The following is a 10,676-nucleotide window of genomic DNA, read 5'->3' as shown; positions in this document are numbered from 1 at the left end:
TTAACTCCAAATTCCTGCTTTCTCCCCTTAAACCTTGAGTCCCTTCCTCAGCAAAAATCTAACTCAGCCTTGGATATTCTATTTGAGACCAACAACAAAACCTCTCTTCAAGATGTTGCTATTAATCTCACAATTTCAAATGATAAGAGTGTGGTGGTAAGGGACAGAGTCCCTGAGAAGGTCTATTAACATGCTCCAACCTCACACCAATTCCCTTCATTGTTTGACTTCTGCTTCTGCAATGTATTGAGCTCCTGTTCTGTTTTGATCTGGCAAATAGAATCACAGAATCATCATAGAATCACTTCCGTGTGGAAATAGGCTATTTGGCCCAGCAAGTCACACCAACCCTCCAAAGAGTAACTCATCCAGACCCATTCCCCTACCCTATTACTCTACATTTCCCATGACTAATGCACCTAGCATACACAGCCCTGAACACTAAGGGACAATTTAGCACAGCCAATTCACATAACCTGCTCATCGTTGGATTGTGGGAGGAAACCGGAGCACGTAGAGGAAACCCACGCATTTTCCAAATGTTCCCACAGGATTAGGAAATGAATAAATACAAGAGCATACTCAAATTGTTCGGTGTCCACATTATTTTTCAATAGCTGCCTGCCTTTAAATCAAACTTTAGTCATAGTGAGCATCTGACTGCTCCTCAGAATGTTAATCAGGGAATAATCGCTAATCCTAGGATCACAGTTTATGGACTTTGGGACAGGTCAGGTCACATAATCACAAAGTTATAGAACAAAATGAGGCCATTTGACCCATTGAATGGGTACTAGCTCTCCATAGGAGCATCATTACCTTGTGCTATTGTCCTGCCTTTTCCCTATGCCTTTGCAATAATTAGCTACTGCACTCTTGATTGACTCAACTGAATCTGATAAAAGCATACATCTGTTCCTGATCCAAACCACTCTTGGGAAAATGTTATTTTTTTTCTCACATTACACTTTCTTAATTTCCAACCTATGTTCTCTTGTTCTTAGACCATAAGACATAGGAGCAAAAATTAGGCCATTCAGCCCATCAAGTCTGCTCTGCCATTCAATCATGGCTGATAGGTTTTTCAACACCATTTTCCCACTTTCTCCCCATAACCTTTAATCCCCTTGGCAATTGTGAACTTATCCATCTCTGTTTTAAATGTACTCAATGTCCTGGCCTCCATAGCCTTCTGTGGCAATGAATTCCACAGATTCTTGATACTTTTCTGAGCAATTTCTACCTAATCTGGTCTCCCTCCTATAAGAAGAATGTTGTGAAACTTGAAAGGGTTCAGAAAAAATTTACAAGGATGTTGCCAGGGTTGGAGGATTTGAGCTTAAGGGAGAGGCTGAACAGGCTGGGGCTGTTTTCCCTGGAGTGCCGGAGGCTGAGGGGATGAGTTTATACAGGTTTATAAGATCATGAGGGGCATGGATAGAGTAAACAGATTTTTTTTCTGGGTTGGGGAGTCCAGAACTGGAGGGTTTAGGGCGAGAGGAGAAAGATATAAAAGAGACCTAAGGGGCAACTTTTTCACACAGAGGGTAGTACGTGTATGGAATGAGCTGCCAGAGGATGTGGTGGAGACTGGTACAATGACAAACATTTACAAGGCATCTGGATGAGTATATGAATAGGAACAGGTTAGAGGGATATGGGCCCAATGCTGGCAAATGGGACGAGATTAAATAAGGATATGTGGTAGGAATGGACAAGTTGGACTGAAGGGTCTGTTTCCATGCTGTACATCTGTATGACTTAAACCCTAAGGCCTTTTATAGGTATATCAGGAATAGAAGAATGACTAGAGTAAGTTTAGGGCCCATCAAAAATAGTAGTAGAAAGTTGTGTGTGGAATCTGAGGCCAGAGGGGAAGAGCTCAATGAATATGTTTTGTGAGTATTCACATTGGAAAAAGGCAATGTTAGTGAGAATATGGAGATACTGGCTACTGAATTAGATGGGATTGTGGTTGACAAAGAGGAGATTTTAGCAATTTTGGAAAATCTGAAAATAGATAAGACCCCTGGGCCAGATGGGATTTACGTTTGGATTCTCTGGAAAGACAGGGAGGAGAATGCAGAGCTTTTGGCTTTGATCTTTATGTCATCATTGTCAACAGGAATAGTGCCAGAAGACTGGAGGATAGCAAATGTTGTCCCTTGTTTAAGAAGGGGAATCGGGACAACCCTGATAATTATAGGCCAGTGAGCCTGACTTCGGTTGTGGGTAAGGTGTTGGAAAAGGTTCTAAGAAATAAGATTTATAATCATCTGGAAAGGAATAATTTGATTAGAGATAGTCAACACGGTTTTGTGAAGAGTAGGTCATGCCTAACTTAGTGAAAGTGGGTCATCTTCTGCCTCAGGACCTTCCAACCCCAGGGCATCAATGTGGACTTCACCAGTTTCCTCATTTCCCCTCCCCCACCTTACCCTAGTTGCAACTTTGCAGCTCAGCACCATCCTCATGACCTGCCCATCTGTCCATCTTCCTTCCCACCTATCCACTCCACCCTCCTCTCTGACCTATCACCCTTACCCCCCCCTCCATCCACCGATTGCACTCTCAGCTACCTCTTCCCCAGCCCCACCCCCTCCCATTTATCACTCTACCCCTGAGACTCCCAGCCTCATTCCTGATAATGGGCTTTTTTCCTGTTCCTTGGATGCTGCCTGATCTGCTGTACTTTTCCAGCACTATTCCAACCATGCCTAACTAACCCTATTGAGTTCTTCGAGAAGGTGACAAAACAAGTGGATGAGGGTAACACAGTTGATGTAGTGTATATGGACTTCAGTAAGGTGTTTGATAAGGTTCCACATGGTAGGTTTTGGTAGAAAATATGGAGTTTCAGGATTGGAGGTGATTTAGCGGTTTGGATCAGAAATTGGCAAGCTGAAAGAAGACAGAGGGTGGTGGTTGATGGGAAATGTTCATCCTGGAACTCAGTTGCCAGAGGTGTACCGCAAGGATCTTTTTGGGGCCACTGCTGTTGTTAATTTTATAAATGATCTGAATGCGGGTGTAGGAGGATGGGTTAGTAATTTCGCGGATAACACAAAGGTAGGCAGAGTTGTCAATAGTGCCAAAGGATGTTGTGGGTTACATAGGGAGATAGATGAGATGCAGAGCTGGGCTGAGAAGTAGCAAATGGTATTTAATCAGGAAAAGTGTGAGGTAGTTCACTTCAGAAGAAGTAATAGGAATTCAGAGTATTGGGCTAATGGTAAAATTCTTGGCAGTGTAGATGAACAGAGAGATCTCAGTGTCCAGGTGCATAAATCCCAGAAATTTACCACCCACACGGATAGCTTATTAAGAAGGCGTATGGTGTTTGATTGGAATCCCTACAGTACGGATACAGGCACTTCGGCCCAACAAGTCCACACCGACCCTCCGAAGAGTAACCCACCCAGACCCATTCCCCTACCTTACATTTACTCCTGACTAATACACCCAACATGATGGGCATTTCAGCATGGCCAATTCACCTGACCTGCATATCTTTGGATTGTGGGAGAAAACCAAAGCACACCCACGCAGACACAGAGAGAATGTACAAAATCCACACAGACACTCACCCGAGGTGGAAATTGAACCTGGGTCCCTGGCGTTGTGAGGTAGCAGTGCTAACTACCGAGCAAATGCGTGCATTGATATATAATGGTAGGGGGATTGAGTCTCAGAGCCACGAGGTCATGTTTCAGCCGTACAAGGCTCTGGTAAGGCTGCACCTGGAATATTGTGTGCCGTTCTGGTCACTGCATTATAGGAAGGATGTGGAAGCTTTGGAAAAGGTTCAGAGGAGATTTACTAGGATGTTGCCTGCTTTGGAAGGAAGGTCTTATGAGGAAAGTCTGAGGGAACTAAGAGAAGAAGGTTGAGTGGTGACTTAATTGAGACGTATATGATAATCAGAGGGTTAGACAGGGTGAACAGCGAGAACCTTTTTCCACAGCTGGTGAAGGCTAACACAAGGGGACATGGCTTTAAATTGAGGGATGATAGATTTACGACAGATATGAGGGGTATTTTCTTTACTCAGAGAGTAGTAGGGGTGTGGAACGGCCTGCCTGCAACAGTAGTAACTCATTGGTATTAAGGGCATTTAAATGGGCATTGGACATGCATTTGGATAATAATGGAATGGTGTAGGTTAGATGAGCATCAGATGAATTTCACAGGTCAGCTCAACATCAAGGGCCAAAGGGCCTGTACTGCGCTGTAACAATCTATGTTCTATGTTCATGAAGCCTCGATCAAATTTCCACTTAGCCTTCTTTGCAACAGGGAGAACAGTCCTAAATTAGATTAGATTCCTATTAGATTAGATTTGATTCCCTACAGTGTGGAAACAGGCCCTTTGGCCCAACAAGTCCACATCGACCCTCCGAAGAGAAACCCACCCAGACCCATTTCCCTCTGAATAGTGTACCTAACACTATGGACAATTTAGCATGGCCAATTCACCTGACCTGCACATCTTTGGACTGTGGGAGGAAACCAGAGCACCTGGAGGAAACCCACGCAGACACGGGGAGAATGTGCAAACTCCACACAGACAGTGGCCCGAGGCTGGAACCAAACCTGGGATCCTGGTGCTGTGAGGCAGCAGTCCTAACCACTGAGCCACTGTGCTGCCCCCAAATTCTTCAACCTATCTCAGAACTGATGTTGCTCATTCCTGGAGCTCTTGTCCTCCAGGAATGGCTCAACTTCTGCACTCTCTCTTCAGTGCCTTTACATCGCTCCTCTAGTCTTGAACTCTCAACTGAGCACAATCCTCCTGCTGAGGTCTAACCAGTGTCTTTGTACAAGAACCACCTCACCTCCTTGCTCTGGTACCCTGTGCTCCTGTTAATAAAGACAAGAACATCGTATGCTTTCCTTCCTCCTCTCTCCAACTGTGCTGCCACTTTTCATAATCTGTCACATGTACATCCAGACCCTCTACCCCTGAACCTCTTTCAGAATTGTACCCCTTATTTTTATGTTATTTGTCCAATGAGGTGGAGGCAGATACAATTACAACATTTAAAAAGCATCTGGATGGGTATATGAAATGGAAAGATTTGGAGGGATATGGGCCGGGCGCTGGCAGGTGGGACTAGATTGGGTTGGGATATCTGGTCGGCATGGACGGGTTGGACCGAAGGGTCTGTTTCCATGCTGTACATCTCTACGAATCTGTGACTCTCACCCTGCTGCAGATCCCTTCCCAGTCAAGAATAGACAGCATCATCTGAGGCTTCTCATGGTTTCTGCAGCTCATTAGTTCGATTCTAAATCAGGTAAATTTGCCATATTCCTGCCACCAGCCTCGTAAGAGAATAAGAAAAATAACATAAGTCGTCTGTTCAGGCCTTCAAGCCTACTCAGCCAGTTCATAAGAACGTGTACAATCTTCTATTGCAACTGCATTTTCCTTACCAAGTATATAACCCTTGAATTCTTTTGAATCCTAAAATCTATCAAACTTTATTCTGAAAGTCAACATGGAATATATATTGAATAGATTCAACAACAAAGCACCCAAAGACCTCTCGGGCAGGAAAAAGTTCACAACCCTCTGTATGAACAAAATGTTGTTCTTCTCCATCTGAAACGGATGATTCCTTACCCTGAGACTGCAATGTGTAGTTCAAGACTTTCCAGAACCAGGAAACCATCCTCTTGGAAGTACAGTGGTGTCCTCATACCCAACAACCCTGCCTGCAATATTTCCACACTCGAGCTTTGCATCCTTACTACTATGAGTTCACCCATGAAGGGGACATTTCACCTCAGGCATAGCATTATCCATGAAGATGGAATGGTCAGCAATGTATCATTGTCACTGGTCAAATTCCTGAAATTCATCCTCTAACATTATCCACCACAACCACCCACAGGATTCATTGCAGCAACTCACTACAACTGGGTTGACAGCACCTACCAAACTCACAACCGCTACCACCTAGAAGGACAAGGGCACCAGATACACGGGAACACCACCGCCTACAAGTTGCCATTCACTCACCATCCTGATTCCGAAATATATCACCATTCTTTCAATGGGGGCTGGGTCAAAATTCTGGAATTCCTTCCTTAACAACTTTGTGGATGTACCTGTACATACAATGCATGAAGTGATGTGATTCAAGACAACTCAGGATGAGAAACATATGCTGGCCTAGCTAGCAATGCCCACACTCCAAGTTAAAAATCACACGACACCAGGGTATAGCCCAACAGGTTTAATTGGAAGCATTAGTTTTCGGAGCGTTGCTCCTTCGTCAGGTGGTTGTGGAGTATAAGATCGTAAGACACAGAATTTATAGCTAACATTTTACAGTGTGATGCAACTGAGATTATATATTGGAAAAGACCTGGATTTATTGTTAAGTCTCTCATCTTTTAGAATGACCATATTGGTTTCAGTTCTTTCACATATAAATCCCAGAACCTTTTTAAAGTTACATTCCCAAGTGAACTTTAACAATAGGTGCCATGTCAGCGCAGATACTGCATTGAAGGTGTGAGGTGCCCTGTGTGAGGCTGTCTGTGCCCCAATGTTCAGACTGATTAAATTTCTAAAAAAAACGGATTTACAGAATATTACATAGATACCTGCAGTTTTTGAGCAAAATAAAATATAATTCTGCAAGTACAAATTCACCCCACAAACTTACGTGTGCGCGTGTTTGGGGAGGGGAGGGGGATATGAGTGCCTGTAAGAGAGTGTGTGTATATGTATGAGTATGAGTGTGAGTGTAAAGGGGTATAAGGCTGTGAGAGGGTACGTGTCTGAGCATGGGTGTTGATGTATGAGTGTATGGAAGAGGGTGTGTGTGTGTGTGTATGTGTATGTGTGTGTGTGTGTGTGTGTGTGTGTGTGTGTGTGTGTGTGTGTGTGCGTGTGTGTGAGCCTCCAAATCTAAAACAGATCATTGTTTGCAGCAAACTGCCTGGCTTTCAGGACAGCACCATACAACCCTGTTACAGTGGACACTGCAAGACGTGTCAGAGTATCGACACGGATACCACCATTACACGTGGGAACATCACCCAACATGTACGCGGTCGGTACTCATGTGACTCAGCCAACGTTGTCTATCTCATACATTGCAGGCAAGGATGCCCTGAGGCATGGTCCATTGGTGAGACCGAGCAGAGGCTACTGCAACATACGCACAACAATCAACAGACAGGAGTGTTCCCTCTCAGTCGGAGAACACTTCAGCGGTCCGGGACATTCGACCTCTGACCTTCAGGTGACCATCCTCCAAGGTGGACTTCGGGACAGGCAACAACGCAAAGTGGCCGAGCATAGGCTGATAGCCATGTTCAGTACCCATGGATGGCCTCAACTGGGACCTTAGGTTCATGTACACCTCAGTCCAACACTGGTACCTCCAAATCATATTCCAAAGAATTGTTTCATACAATAGGAATGTAACACTCAAGGCCTGTTATTTGTTGCACTTATTTATTTACGAACTCTCAAAAGCACAGATGTAAAACAGGGGTAGGAGTTTCCGTTTGAACTGCAATTGGAAAAAATACATCGCAAAACTATTTTTTTTTAATTTAATGCATGAAACAGAATTATAAGAAATGAAAAGGTATTAATCCTAAACAAAACAGGTAATTTAGTAAAACAACGAACTGTGGATGCTGGAAATTTGAAACAGAAACAGAAATTGCTGGAGAAACTCAGTATGTCTGGCAGCATCTGTGGACAGAAAGCACAGTTAACATTTTGAGTCCATTTTCTGTCTGGCTACAGAACTAATAATTGGGAAAAGGTGATACAAATGCTGAAGACGGTGGGGGGTAAGTGGCGTAAATGACAGGTGGAGACAGAGCTTACTGGGAGAGAAAGTCAGTTAGTCAGACAAAGGGATGGATAATAGTAAACCAGGGAGAAAGAAACACTGATAATGGGAACCAATAGTAGGTGGGAATCGATTGGCTGACGTGAAAACAATTCATATCAGGACATAGCCCGGGGTGTGGGGGTGAGTGAAGGACATGGAAGAAAGTGTTCAAAGTTCTAAAATTATTGAACTCGATATTGAGCAGAGAAGGCTGGAGGTTCCCCAAGCGGTAAGTGAGGTGTTGTTCTTCCAGCATGGGCTGAGCTTTACTGGAGCACGACAGCAAGCCTGAGGCAGAGATGGTGTCCAGGGAACAGGGTGATGCATTAAAGTGGCGGCAACTGGCAGCTCAGGATCATTTCTGTGGACAGAATGTTGGTGTTCTGCAAAGTAGCCACCCAGTCTGCGTTTCATCTCCCCAGTGCAGAGGAGACCACATTGTGAGCAGGAAATACAGGAGACTAGATTGAGTGAAGTGCAGGAAAATCGCTGCCTCACCTGGAAGTTGTGTCTGGGGCCTTGGATAGTGAGGCAGGAGGAATTAAATGGGCAGGTGTTGCATCTGCAATTGCAGAAGGTGCAATGCTTGATGTTTCCATCTCCCTTTCTCACTGCTTCCATTGCTCCAGACACAGCTGGAGTGTGTTGCTGGAAAAGCACAGCAGGTCAGGCAGCATCCAAGGAGCAGGAAAATCTAACTCATTCCTGATGAAGGGCTCCGGCCTGAAACATCGATTCTCCTGCTCCGTGAATGCTGCCTGACCTGCTGTACCTTTCCAGCAACACACTCTCAACTTTTACAGATTACTGGTCTGGCTCGTCTTTTTTTATAAGGAAAGATGGAGAGTCTGTTCCGGTCTCTCTCCCTCAGAAATGCAGAGCCATGCATCCACCCTGACAGCTCTCCTGTCTGTGGAATTGTCAGAGAAACGTGAAACGTGGCCCCTTTTCACAGCAGCCAGCCACTGTATTCCGACATTTACATTTCCTGGCAGTTGCTCTCAAACAGTAAATACCCAAAAGTAAATGTGATGATGCTATGGTGTTAGTTGCCAGACAGGTAAAGGAGGGTAGAGTGCCAAGGTGGCCAGCAATTACTGTGCCTGCTGGGTAAGATGATAGCTAGGCAGAGTGCCAGGATGCAAGGTGACAAGAGGACAGGTACGCATTGAGGGCAAGTCGGTTTGTGCTGGACAGGTTCAGTGGGGAGGACTGGTGTTCCGTCTGAGGTGTCCTGGTCCGACGGAGGGCTGTCAGGTCATGGGTCAGGTTCCTCAGCAACGGTGGGGGGTGGGTGAGAGGATCAGATTGGCTTCAGCTGGAGGGGGTGGTGGCAGGATGGAGGAGTAGGGCTCGGGGATGTGGTTCTTCAGTCCTGGAGGAATGTCAGGTCAAAATCTGAGGGTGTGAGGGGTTTGGGGTTTGTGTGTAAGGTAAGTATTGGGTTTGTTTAACAGTTAATCGAGAGGTAATGCATTTAATAGTCTTACTCTCCTTGAGTAACCATCTTATCTAACTCAATTTGATTTGATTCATTATTGACATTTACCAAGATGCAGTATTGCATTGCGTGCTAACAAGACAAATCAGATCTTGCTTAAGTGCATCAGAGTAATGGAACACAATTCAGTAGATAGTGTTACAGGAAAGGTCCAGAGAAAAATCCGTTCATAAGTCTGATAATAGCTAGGAAGAAGCTGTTTTTAAATCTGTTGGCACACGTTTTCAAACATTATTATCTTCTGCCCAATGGAAAAGGGTGGGAGGGTCCTTTGATTGTTAGTTGCTTTCCTGAGGCAGCAGGAAATGTAGATGGAGTTAATGGATGGAAGGTTGGTTTGTGATGGACTGGGGCAGCGTTCAGAACTCTCTGTAATTTCTTGTGATCTTGGGCAGACCAGTTGCAGTACCAAGCTATGGTGTATGCGGATAGGATGTTTGCTATGGTGCATCTGCCAAAAGTGTTATGACTCATCGTTGACATGCTGAATTCCCTTAGCCTCCTGAAGAAGTAGAGATATTGATAGACTGTAGACTCTCTGATGTTTGTAGCGAGTTTCATAGGATTCTAGGCACAGTTCATTTGCCCAGATTCATGTTCAAGTTATAGAACATAGAAATTAGAACATTACAGCGCAGTACAGGCCCTTCGGCCCTCGATGTTGCGCCGACCTATCATACTAATCTGAAGCCCATCTAACCTACACTACTCCCTGTATGTCCATATGCTTGTCCAATGATGACTTAAATGTACTTAAAGTTGGCGAATCTACTACTGTTGCAGGCAAAGCATTCCATACCCTTACTACTCTCTGAGTAAAGAAACGACCTCTGACATCTGTCCTATATCTATCACTTCTCAATTTAAAGGTATGCCGTCCCCATACTTGGAAAAATATTCTCCCTGTCCACCCTATCTAACCCTCTGATTATCTTATATGTCTCTATTAAGTCACCTCTCAACCTTCTTCTCTCCAATGAAAACAGCCTCAAGGCCCTCAGCCTTTCCTCGTAAGACCTCCCCTCCATACCAGGCAACATCCTGGTAAATCTCCTCTGCACCCTTTCCAAAGCTTCCCCATCCTTCTTATAATGCGGTGACCAGAACTGTACACAATACTCCCAAGTGCGGCCGCACCAGAGTTTTGTACAGCTGCAGCATAGCCTCACGGTTCTGGAACTCGATCCCTCTATTAATAAAAGCTAAAACACTGTATGCCTTCTTAACAACCCTGTCAACCTGGGTGGCAACTTTCAAGGATCTGTGTACCTGGACACCGAGATCTCTCTGCTCATCTACACGACCAAGAA

This window comes from Chiloscyllium punctatum, chromosome 15 (genome assembly GCF_047496795.1).
Source record: "Chiloscyllium punctatum isolate Juve2018m chromosome 15, sChiPun1.3, whole genome shotgun sequence".
Classification (NCBI taxonomy): domain Eukaryota; kingdom Metazoa; phylum Chordata; class Chondrichthyes; order Orectolobiformes; family Hemiscylliidae; genus Chiloscyllium; species Chiloscyllium punctatum.
This window is presented reverse-complemented; position numbering follows the sequence as displayed.